The sequence below is a fragment of the Ascaphus truei genome, chromosome 7, assembly GCF_040206685.1.
Source record: "Ascaphus truei isolate aAscTru1 chromosome 7, aAscTru1.hap1, whole genome shotgun sequence".
NCBI lineage: Eukaryota > Metazoa > Chordata > Amphibia > Anura > Ascaphidae > Ascaphus > Ascaphus truei.
The window spans coordinates 11,202,936-11,214,789 of record NC_134489.1 but is presented as its reverse complement, the minus strand read 5'-3'; positions in this window follow the sequence as shown (position 1 = coordinate 11,214,789).

Here is an 11,854-nt window from a genome sequence, read left to right as displayed (position 1 = left end):
AGAGGGATGTGTGTGATGTGCAGGGAGGCAGGGATGTGTGTGATGTGCAGGGAGGCAGGGGATGTGTGTGATGTGCAGGGAGGCAAGGGGATGTGTGTGATGTGCAGGGAGGCAGGGGATGTGTGTGTGATGTGCAGGGAGGCAGGGGATGTGTGTGTGATGTGCAGGGAGGCAGGGGATGTGTGTGTGGATGTGCAGGGAGGCAGGGGATGTGTGTGATGTGCAGGGAGGCAGGGGATGTGTGTGATGTGCAGGGAGGCAGGGGATGTGTGTGATGTGCAGGGAGGCAGGGGATGTGTGTGATGTGGCAGGGAGGGCAGGGGATGTGTGTGTATGTGCAGGGAGGCAGGGGATGTGTGTGATGTGCAGGGAGGCAGGGGATGTGTGTGTGATGTGCAGGGAGGCAGGGGATGTGTGTGATGTGCAGGGAGGCAGGGGATGTGTGTGATGTGCAGGGAGGCAGGGGATGTGTGTGTAATGTGCAGGGAGGCAGGGGATGTGTGTGATGTGCAGGGAGGCAGGGATGTGTGTGATGTGCAGGAGAAGGGGTGTGTGTGATGTGCAGGAGGCAGGGATGTGTGTGATGTGCAGGGAGGCAGGGGATGTGTGTGATGTGCAGGGAGGCAGGGGATGTGTGTGATGTGCAGGGAGGCAGGGGATGTGTGTGATGTGCAGGGAGGCAGGGGATGTGTGTGATGTGCAGGGAGGCAGGGGATGTGTGTGATGTGCAGGAGGCAGGGGATGTGTGTGATGTGCAGGGAGGCAGGGGATGTGTGTGATGTGCAGGGAGGCAGGGGATGTGTGTGATGTGCAGGGAGGCAGGGGATGTGTGTGATGTGCAGGGAGGCAGGGGATGTGTGTGATGTGCAGGGAGGCAGGGGATGTGTGTGATGTGCAGGGAGGCAGGGGATGTGTGTGATGTGCAGGGAGGCAGGGGATGTGTGTGATGTGCAGGGAGGCAGGGGGATGTGTGTGTGATGTGCAGGGAGGCAGGGGATGTGTGTGATGTGCAGGGAGGCAGGGGATGTGTGTGTGATGTGCAGGTAGGCAGGGGATGTGTGTGATGTGCAGGAGGCAGGGGATGTGTGTGATGTGCAGGGAGGCAGGGGATGTGTGTGATGTGCAGGGAGGCAGGGGATGTGTGTGATGTGCAGGGAGGCAGGGGAAGTGTGTGTGATGTGCAGGGAGGCAGGGATGTGTGTGATGTGCAGGGAGGCAGGGGATGTGTGTGATGGCAGGGAGGCAGGGGATGTGTGTGATGTGCAGGGAGGCAGGGGATGTGTGTGATGTGCAGGGAGGCAGGGGATGTGTGTGATGTGCAGGGAGGCAGGGATGTGTGTGATGTGCAGGGAGGCAGGGGATGTGTGTGATGTGCAGGGAGGCAGGGGATGTGTGTGATGTGCAGGGAGGCAGGGGATGTGTGTGATGTGCAGGTAGGCAGGGGATGTGTGTGATGTGCAGGGAGGCAGGGATGTGTGTGATGTGCAGGGAGGCAGGGGATGTGTGTGATGTGCAGGGAGGCAGGGGATGTGTGTGACTGTGCAGGGAGGCAGGGGATGTGTGTGACGTGCAGGGAGGCAGGGGATGTGTGTGTGATGTGCAGGGAGGCAGGGATGTGTGTGTGATGTGCAGGGAGGCAGGGGATGTGTGTGATGTGCAGGGAGGCAGGGGATGTGTGTGATGTGCAGGAAGGCAGGGGATGTGTGTGATGTGCAGGGAGGCAGGGATGTGTGTGATGTGCAGGGAGGCAGGGGATGTGTGTGTGATGTGCAGGGAGGCAGGGGATGTGTGTGATGTGCAGGGAGGCAGGGGATGTGTGTGATGTGCAGGGAGGCAGGGGATGTGTGTGTGATGTGCAGGAGGCAGGGGATGTGTGTGATGTGCAGGGAGGCAGGGATGTGTGTGATGTGCAGGGAGGCAGGGGATGTGTGTGATGTGCAGGGAGGCAGGGGATGTGTGTGATGTGCAGGGAGGCAGGGGATGTGTGTGATGTGCAGGGAGGCAGGGGATGTGTGTGATGTGCAGGGAGGCAGGGGATGTGTGTGTGATGTGCAGGAGGCAGGGGATGTGTGTGATGTGCAGGGAGGCAGGGGATGTGTGTGTTGTGCAGGGAGGCAGGGGGTGTGTGTGATGTGCAGGGAGGCAGGGGATGTGTGTGTGATGTGCAGGGAGGCAGGGGATGTGTGTGATGTGCAGGTAGGCAGGGGATGTGTGTGTGATGTGCAGGGAGGCAGGGGATGTGTGTGTGATGTGCAGGGAGGCAGGGGTGTGTGTGATGTGCAGGGAGGCAGGGGTGTGTGTGATGTGCAGGGAGGCAGGGGATGTGTGTGATGTGCAGGTAGGCAGGGGATGTGTGTGTGATGTGCAGGGAGGCAGGGATGTGTGTGTGATGTGCAGGAGGCAGGGGATGTGTGTGTGATGTGCAGGGAGGCAGGGGATGTGTGTGATGTGCAGGGAGGCAGGGGATGTGTGTGATGTGCAGGAGGCAGGGGATGTGTGTGATGTGCAGGGAGGCAGGGGATGTGTGTGATGTGCAGGGAGGCAGGGATGTGTGTGATGTGCAGGGAGGCAGGGGATGTGTGTGTGATGTGCAGGAGGCAGGATGTGATGTGCAGGGAGGCAGGGGATGTGTGTGTGATGTGCAGGGAGGCAGGGGATGTGTGTGATGTGCAGGGAGGCAGGGGATGTGTGTGATGTGCAGGGAGGCAGGGGATGTGTGTGATGTGCAGGGAGGCAGGGGATGTGTGTGATGTGCAGGGAGGCAGGGATGTGTGTGATGTGCAGGGAGGCAGGGGATGTGTGTGATGTGCAGGGGAGGCAGGGGATGTGTGTGATGTGCAGGGAGGCAGGGGATGTGTGTGATGTGCAGGAGGCAGGGGATGTGTGTGATGTGCAGGGAGGCAGGGGATGTGTGTGTGATGTGCAGGGAGGCAGGGGGATGTGTGTGTGATGTGCAGGGAGGCAGGGGATGTGTGTGATGTGCAGGGAGGCAGGGGATGTGTGTGATGTGCAGGGAGGCAGGGGATGTGTGTGATGTGCAGGGAGGCAGGGGATGTGTGTGACGTGCAGGGAGGCAGGGATGTGTGTGATGTGCAGGGAGGCAGGGGATGTGTGTGATGTGCAGGGAGGCAGGGGATGTGTGTGATGTGCAGGGAGGCAGGGGATGTGTGTGATGTGCAGGGAGGCAGGGGATGTGTGTGATGTGCAGGGAGGCAGGGGATGTGTGTGATGTGCAGGGAGGCAGGGGATGTGTGTGATGTGCAGGGAGGCAGGGGATGTGTGTGATGTGCAGGGAGGCAGGGGATGTGTGTGATGTGCAGGGAGGCATGGGGATGTGTGTGTGATGTGCAGGGAGGCAGGGGAGGTGTGTGATGTGCAGGGAGCAGGGGATGTGTGTGATGTGCAGGGAGGCAGGGGATGTGTGTGATGTGCAGGGAGGCAGGGGATGTGTGTGATGTGCAGGGAGGCAGGGGATGTGTGTGTGATGTGCAGGGAGGCAGGGGATGTGTGTGATGTGCAGGGAGGCAGGGGATGTGTGTGAGATGTGCAGGGAGGCAGGGGATGTGTGTGATGTGCAGGTAGGCAGGGGATGTGTGTGATGTGCAGGGAGGCAGGGGATGTGTGTGATGTGCAGGGAGGCAGGGGATGTTGTGTGATGTGCAGGGAGGCAGGGGATGTGTGTGATGTGCAGGGAGGCAGGGGATGTGTGTGATGTGCAGGGAGGCAGGGGATGTGTGTGATGTGCAGGGAGGCAGGGGATGTGTGTGTGATGTGCAGGGAGGCAGGGGATGTGTGTGATGTGCAGGGAGGCAGGGGATGTGTGTGATGTGCAGGGAGGCAGGGATGTGTGTGTGATGTGCAGGGAGGCAGGGGATGTGTGTGATGTGCAGGGAGGCAGGGGATGTGTGTGTGATGTGCAGGGAGGCAGGGGATGTGTGTGATGTGCAGGGAGGCAGGGGATGTGTGTGTGATGTGCAGGGAGGCAGGGGATGTGTGTGATGTGCAGGGAGGCAGGGGATGTGTGTGATGTGCAGGGAGCAGGGGATGTGTGTGATGTGCAGGGAGGCAGGGGATGTGTGTGATGTGCAGGGAGGCAGGGGATGTGTGTGATGTGCAGGGAGGCAGGGGATGTGTGTGATGTGCAGGGAGCAGGGGATGTGTGTGATGTGCAGGGAGGCAGGGGATGTGTGTGTGATGTGCAGGGAGGCAGGGGATGTGTGTGTGATGTGCAGGGAGGCAGGGGATGTGTGTGATGTGCAGGGAGGCAGGGATGTGTGTGATGTGCAGGGAGGCAGGGGATGTGTGTGATGTGCAGGGAGGCAGGGGATGTGTGTGATGTGCAGGGAGGCAGGGGATGTGTGTGATGTGCAGGTAGGCAGGGGATGTGTGTGATGTGCAGGGAGGCAGGGGATGTGTGTGTGATGTGCAGGGAGGCAGGGGATGTGTGTGATGTGCAGGGAGGCAGGGGATGTGTGTGATGTGCAGGGAGGCAGGGGATGTGTGTGATGTGCAGGGAGGCAGGGGATGTGTGTGATGTGCAGGTAGGCAGGGGATGTGTGTGATGTGCAGGGAGGCAGGGGATGTGTGTGTGATGTGCAGGGAGGCAGGGGATGTGTGTGTGATGTGCAGGGAGGCAGGGGATGTGTGTGATGTGCAGGGAGGCAGGGGATGTGTGTGATGTGCAGGGAGGCAGGGGATGTGTGTGATGTGCAGGGAGGCAGGGGATGTGTGTGATGTGCAGGGAGGCAGGGGATGTGTGTGATGTGCAGGGAGGCAGGGGATGTGTGTGTGATGTGCAGGGAGGCAGGGATGTGTGTGTGATGTGCAGGAGGCAGGGGATGTGTGTGATGTGCAGGAGGCAGGGGATGTGTGTGATGTGCAGGGAGGCAGGGAGATGTGTGTGATGTGCAGGGAGGCAGGGGATGTGTGTGATGTGCAGGGAGGCAGGGGATGTGTGTGATGTGCAGGGAGGCAGGGGATGTGTATGATGTGCAGGAGGCAGGGGATGTGTGTGATGTGCAGGGAGGCAGGGGATGTGTGTGTGATGTGCAGGGAGGCAGGGGATGTGTGTGATGTGCAGGGAGGCAGGGGATGTGTGATGTGCAGGGAGGCAGGGATGTGTGTGATGTGCAGGGAGGCAGGGGATGTGTGTGATGTGCAGGGAGGCAGGGGATGTGTGTGATGTGCAGGTAGGCAGGGGATGTGTGTGATGTGCAGGGAGGCAGGGGATGTGTGTGTGATGTGCAGGGAGGCAGGGGATGTGTGTGATGTGCAGGGAGGCAGGGGATGTGTGTGATGTGCAGGGAGGCAGGGGATGTGTGTGATGTGCAGGGAGGCAGGGATGTGTGTGATGTGCAGGGAGGCAGGGGATGTGTGTGATGTGCAGGGAGGCAGGGGATGTGTGTGATGTGCAGGGAGGCAGGGGATGTGTGTGATGTGCAGGAGGCAGGGGATGTGTGTGATGTGCAGGGAGGCAGGGGATGTGTGTGATGTGCAGGGATGGCAGGGGATGTGTGTGATGTGCAGGGAGGCAGGGGATGTGTGTGATGTGCAGGGAGGCAGGGGATGTTGTGTGATGTGCAGGGAGGCAGGGGATGTGTGTGTGATGTGCAGGGAGGCAGGGGATGTGTGTGATGTGCAGGTAGGCAGGGGTGTGTGTGATGTGCAGGGAGGCAGGGGATGTGTGTGATGTGCAGGGAGGCAGGGATGTGTGTGATGTGCAGGGAGGCAGGGGATGTGTGTGATGTGCAGGGAGGCAGGGGATGTGTGTGATGTGCAGGGAGGCAGGGGATGTGTGTGATGTGCAGGGAGGCAGGGGATGTGTGTGATGTGCAGGGAGGCAGGGGATGGTGTGTGATGTGCAGGGAGGCAGGGATGTGTGTGATGTGCAGGGAGGCAGGGGATGTGTGTGATGTGCAGGGAGGCAGGGGATGTGTGTGTGATGTGCAGGGAGGCAGGGGATGTGTGTGATGTGCAGGGAGGCAGGGGATGTGTTGTGATGTGCAGGAGGCCAGGGGATGTGTGTGTGATGTGCAGGGAGGCAGGGGATGTGTGATGTGCAGGGAGGCAGGGATGTGTGTGATGTGCAGGGAGGCAGGGGATGTGTGTGATGTGCAGGGAGGCAGGGGATGTGTGTGATGTGCAGGGAGGCAGGGGATGTGTGTGATGTGCAGGGAGGCAGGGATGTGTGTGATGTGCAGGAGGCAGGGGATGTGTGTGATGTGCAGGGAGGCAGGGATGTGTGTGATGTGCAGGGAGGCAGGGGATGTGTGTGATGTGCAGGGAGGCAGGGGATGTGTGTGATGTGCAGGGAGGCAGGGGATGTGTGTGATGTGCAGGGAGGCAGGGGATGTGTGTGATGTGCAGGGAGGCAGGGATGTGTGTGATGTGCAGGAGGCAGGGATGTGTGTGTGATGTGCAGGGAGGCAGGGGATGTGTGTGTGATGTGCAGGGAGGCAGGGGATGTGTGTGATGTGCAGGGAGGCAGGGGATGTGTGTGATGTGCAGGGAGGCAGGGATGTGTGTGATGTGCAGGGAGGCAGGGATGTGTGTGATGTGCAGGGAGGCAGGGGATGTGTGTGTGATGTGCAGGGAGGCAGGGATGTGTGTGTGATGTGCAGGGAGGCAGGGGATGTGTGTGTGATGTGCAGGGAGGCAGGGGATGTGTGTGTGATGTGCAGGGAGGCAGGGGATGTGTGTGATGTGCAGGGAGGCAGGGATGTGTGTGATGTGCAGGGAGGCAGGGGATGTGTGTGATGTGCAGGGAGGCAGGGGATGTGTGTGATGTGCAGGGAGGCAGGGGATGTGTGTGATGTGCAGGGAGGCAGGGGATGTGTGTGATGTGCAGGGAGGCAGGGGATGTGTGTGTGATGTGCAGGGAGGCAGGGGATGTGTGTGATGTGCAGGGAGGCAGGGGATGTGTGTGATGTGCAGGGAGGCAGGGGATGTGTGTGATGTGCAGGGAGGCAGGGGATGTGTGTGTGATGTGCAGGGAGGCAGGGGATGTGTGTGTGATGTGCAGGGAGGCAGGGGATGTGTGTGATGTGCAGGGAGGCAGGGGATGTGTGTGATGTGCAGGGAGGCAGGGGATGTGTGTGATGTGCAGGGAGGCAGGGGATGTGTGTGATGTGCAGGGAGGCAGGGGATGTGTGTGATGTGCAGGGAGGCAGGGGATGTGTGTGATGTGCAGGGAGGCAGGGGATGTGTGTGATGTGCAGGGAGGCAGGGGATGTGTGTGATGTGCAGGGAGGCAGGGGATGTGTGTGATGTGCAGGGAGGCAGGGGATGTGTGTGATGTGCAGGAGGCAGGGGATGTGTGTGATGTGCAGGGAGGCAGGGGATGTGTGTGATGTGCAGGGAGGCAGGGGATGTGTGTGATGTGCAGGGAGGCAGGGGATGTGTGTGTGATGTGCAGGGAGGCAGGGGATGTGTGTGATGTGCAGGGAGGCAGGGGATGTGTGTGATGTGCAGGGAGGCAGGGGATGTGTGTGATGTGCAGGGAGGCAGGGGATGTGTGTGATGTGCAGGGAGGCAGGGATGTGTGTGATGTGCAGGGAGGCAGGGGATGTGTGTGATGTGCAGGGAGGCAGGGATGTGTGTGTGATGTGCAGGGAGGCAGGGGATGTGTGTGTGATGTGCAGGGAGGCAGGGGATGTGTGTGATGTGCAGGGAGGCAGGGGATGTGTGTGATGTGCAGGGAGGCAGGGGATGTGTGTGATGTGCAGGGAGGCAGGGGATGTGTGTGATGTGCAGGGAGGCAGGGGATGTGTGTGATGTGCAGGGAGGCAGGGGATGTGTGTGATGTGCAGGGAGGCAGGGGATGTGTGTGTGATGTGCAGGGAGGCAGGGGATGTGTGTGATGTGCAGGGAGGCAGGGGATGTGTGTGATGTGCAGGGAGGCAGGGGATGTGTGTGATGTGCAGGGAGGGCAGGGGATGTGTGTGATGTGCAGGGAGGCAGGGGATGTGTGTGATGTGCAGGGAGGCAGGGGATGTGTGTGTGATGTGCAGGGAGGCAGGGGATGTGTGTGTGATGTGCAGGGAGGCAGGGGGATGTGTGTGATGTGCAGGGAGGCAGGGATGTGTGTGATGTGCAGGGAGGCAGGGGATGTGTGTGATGTGCAGGAGGCAGGGGATGTGTGTGATGTGCAGGGAGGCAGGGATGTGTGTGATGTGCAGGGAGGCAGGGGATGTGTGTGATGTGCAGGGAGGCAGGGGATGTGTGTGTGATGTGCAGGGAGGCAGGGGATGTGTGTGATGTGCAGGGAGGCAGGGGATGTGTGTGATGTGCAGGGAGGCAGGGATGTGTGTGATGTGCAGGGAGGCAGGGGATGTGTGTGATGTGCAGGGAGGCAGGGGATGTGTGTGATGTGCAGGGAGGCAGGGGATGTGTGTGATGTGCAGGGAGGCAGGGGATGTGTGTGATGTGCAGGGAGGCAGGGGATGTGTGTGATGTGCAGGGAGGGCAGGGATGTGTGTGATGTGCAGGAGGCAGGGGATGTGTGTGATGTGCAGGGAGGCAGGGGATGTGTGTGTGATGTGCAGGGAGGCAGGGGATGTGTGTGATGTGCAGGGAGGCAGGGGATGTGTGTGTGATGTGCAGGGAGGCAGGGGGATGTGTGTGATGTGCAGGAGGCAGGGGATGTGTGTGTGATGTGCAGGGAGGCAGGGGATGTGTGTGATGTGCAGGGAGGCAGGGGATGTGTGTGATGTGCAGGGAGGCAGGGGATGTGTGTGTGATGTGCAGGGAGGCAGGGGATGTGTGTGATGTGCAGGGAGGCAGGGGATGTGTGTGATGTGCAGGGAGGCAGGGATGTGTGTGATGTGCAGGGAGGCAGGGGATGTGTGTGATGTGCAGGGAGGCAGGGATGTGTGTGATGTGCAGGGAGGCAGGGGATGTGTGTGATGTGCAGGGAGGCAGGGGATGTGTGTGTGATGTGCAGGGAGGCAGGGGATGTGTGTGATGTGCAGGGAGGCAGGGGATGTGTGTGATGTGCAGGGAGGCAGGGGATGTGTGTGATGTGCAGGGAGGCAGGGGAATGTGTGTGATGTGCAGGGAGGCAGGGGATGTGTGTGATGTGCAGGGAGGCAGGGGATGTGTGTGATGTGCAGGGAGGCAGGGGATGTGTGTGATGTGCAGGGAGGCAGGGGATGTGTGTGATGTGCAGGGAGGCAGGGGATGTGTGTTGATGTGCAGGGAGGCAGGGGATGTGTGTGATGTGCAGGGAGGCAGGGGATGTGTGTGATGTGCAGGAGGCAGGGGATGTGTGTGTGATGTGCAGGGAGGCAGGGGATGTGTGTGTGATGTGCAGGGAGGCAGGGGATGTGTGATGTGCAGGGAGGCAGGGATGTGTGTGATGTGCAGGGAGGGCAGGGGATGTGTGTGATGTGCAGGGAGGCAGGGGATGTGTGTGATGTGCAGGGAGGCAGGGGATGTGTGTGATGTGCAGGGAGGCAGGGGATGTGTGTGATGTGCAGGGAGGCAGGGATGTGTGTGATGTGCAGGGAGGCAGGGGATGTGTGTGATGTGCAGGGAGGCAGGGGATGTGTGTGATGTGCAGGGAGGCAGGGGATGTGTGTGATGTGCAGGGAGGCAGGGATGTGTGTGATGTGCAGGGAGGCAGGGGATGTGTGTGATGTGCAGGGAGGCAGGGGATGTGTGTGTGATGTGCAGGAGGCAGGGGATGTGTGTGATGTGCAGGGAGGCAGGGGATGTGTGTGATGTGCAGGGAGGCAGGGGGATGTGTGTGATGTGCAGGAGGCAGGGGATGTGTGTGATGTGCAGGGAGGCAGGGGATGTGTGTGATGTGCAGGGAGGCAGGGGATGTGTGGTGATGTGCAGGGAGGCAGGGGATGTGTGTGTGATGTGCAGGGAGGCAGGGGATGTGTGTGATGTGCAGGGAGGCAGGGGATGTGTGTGATGTGCAGGGAGGCAGGGGATGTGTGTGATGTGCAGGGAGGCAGGGGATGTGTGTGATGTGCAGGGAGGCAGGGGATGTGTGTGATGTGCAGGGAGGCAGGGGATGGTGTGTGATGTGCAGGGAGGCAGGGGATGTGTGTGATGTGCAGGGAGGCAGGGGATGTGTGTGTGATGTGCAGGGAGGCAGGGGGATGTGTGTGATGTGCAGGGAGGCAGGGGATGTGTGTGATGTGCAGGGAGGCAGGGATGTGTGTGATGTGCAGGGAGGCAGGGGATGTGTGTGATGTGCAGGGAGGCAGGGGATGTGTGTGTGATGTGCAGGGAGGCAGGGGATGTGTGTGATTTGCAGGGAGGCAGGGGATGTGTGTGATGTGCAGGGAGGCAGGGGATGTGTGTGATGTGCAGGGAGGCAGGGGATGTTGTGTGATGTGCAGGGAGGCAGGGGATGTGTGTGTGATGTGCAGGGAGGCAGGGGGATGTGTGTGATGTGCAGGGAGGCAGGGGATGTGTGTGATGTGCAGGGAGGCAGGGGATGTGTGTGATGTGGCAGGGAGGCAGGGGATGTGTGTGATGTGCAGGGAGGCAGGGGATGTGTGTGTGATGTGCAGGGAGGCAGGGGATGTGTGTGATGTGCAGGGAGGCAGGGGATGTGTGTGTGATGTGCAGGGAGGCAGGGGATGTGTGTGTGATGTGCAGGGAGGCAGGGGATGTGTGTGATGTGCAGGGAGGCAGGGGGATGTGTGGTTGATGTGCAGGGAGGCAGGGGATGTGTGGTTGATGTGCAGGGAGGCAGGGGGATGTGTGTTGTGATGTGCAGGGAGGCAGGGGATGGTGTGTGATGTGCAGGGAGGCAGGGGATGTGTGTGATGTGCAGGGAGGCAGGGGATGTGTGTGGATGTGCAGGGAGGCAGGGGATGTGTGTGATGTGCAGGGAGGCAGGGGATGTGTGTGTGACGTGCAGGGAGGCAGGGGATGTGTGTGTGATGTGCAGGGAGGCAGGGGATGTGTGTGTGATGTGCAGGGAGGCAGGGGATGTTGTGTGATGTGCAGGGAGGCAGGGGATGTGTGTGATGTGCAGGGAGGCAGGGGATGTGTGTGATGTGCAGGAGGCAGGGGAATGTGTGTGATGTGCAGGGAGGCAGGGGGATGTGTGTGATGTGCAGGGAGGGCAGGGGATGTGTGTGTGATGTGCAGGGAGGCAGGGGATGTGTGTGATGTGCAGGGAGGCAGGGGATGTGTGTGATGTGCAGGGAGGCAGGGGATGTGTGTGAGGAGGCAGGGGATGTGTGTGATGTGCAGGGAGGCAGGGGATGTGTGTGTGATGTGCAGGGAGGCAGGGGATGTGTGTGATGTGCAGGGAGGCAGGGGATGTGTGTGATGTGCAGGGAGGCAGGGGATGTGTGTGATGTGCAGGGAGGCAGGGGATGTGTGTGATGTGCAGGGAGGCAGGGGATGTGTGTGATGTGCAGGGAGGCAGGGGATGTGTGTGATGTGCAGGGAGGCAGGGGATGTGTGTGATGTGCAGGGAGGCAGGGGATGTGTGTGATGTGCAGGGAGGCAGGGGATGTGTGTGATGTGCAGGGAGGCAGGGGATGTGTGTGATGTGCAGGGAGGCAGGGGATGTGTGTGATGTGCAGGGAGGCAGGGGATGTGTGTGATGTGCAGGGAGGCAGGGGATGTGTGTGATGTGCAGGGAGGCAGGGGATGTGTGTGATGTGCAGGGAGGCAGGGGATGTGTGTGATGTGCAGGGAGGCAGGGGATGTGTGTGATGTGCAGGGAGGCAGGGGATGTGTGTGATGTGCAGGGAGGCAGGGGATGTGTGTGATGTGCAGGGAGGCAGGGGATGTGTGTGATGTGCAGGGAGGCAGGGGATGTGTGTGATGTGCAGGGAGGCAGGGGATGTGTGTGATGTGCAGGGAGGCAGGGGATGTGTGT